The sequence below is a fragment of the Otolemur garnettii genome, unplaced genomic scaffold, assembly GCF_000181295.1.
Source record: "Otolemur garnettii isolate 467f Iridium unplaced genomic scaffold, OtoGar3 scaffold00077, whole genome shotgun sequence".
Lineage (NCBI taxonomy): Eukaryota > Metazoa > Chordata > Mammalia > Primates > Galagidae > Otolemur > Otolemur garnettii.
Window position 1 is genome coordinate 9040589 of NW_003852472.1, and position 419 is coordinate 9041007.

The following is a 419-nucleotide window of genomic DNA, read 5'->3' on the forward strand; positions in this document are numbered from 1 at the left end:
TCAAACTCTTGGGCTTAAGCAATTCTCTTGCCTCAGCCTGCCAAGTAGCTGGGACTATAGGTGCCCACCACAACACTCGGCTATTTTTTGTTGTAGTTGTTGTTGCGTGAATTGATCAGGCCAGAGTTGCAGAGGTAGGACAAGTGGTCAGAATGTCTTGGAAGAGATGAGGGCTACAGCTCTCTCAGGCATGCAGAGACCCTAGTTTCTTTCTTTTCTTTCTTTTTTTTTTTTTTTTAGAGACAGAGTCTTACTTTGTTACCCTCGGTAGAGTGCTGTTGTGTCACAGCTCACAGCAACCTCCAGGTCTTGGGCTTAGGTGATTCTCTTGCCTCAGCCTCCCAAATAGCTGGGACTACAGGTGCCCACCACAACGACCGGCTATTTTTTTTTTTTTTTTGAGACAGAGCCTCAAGCTA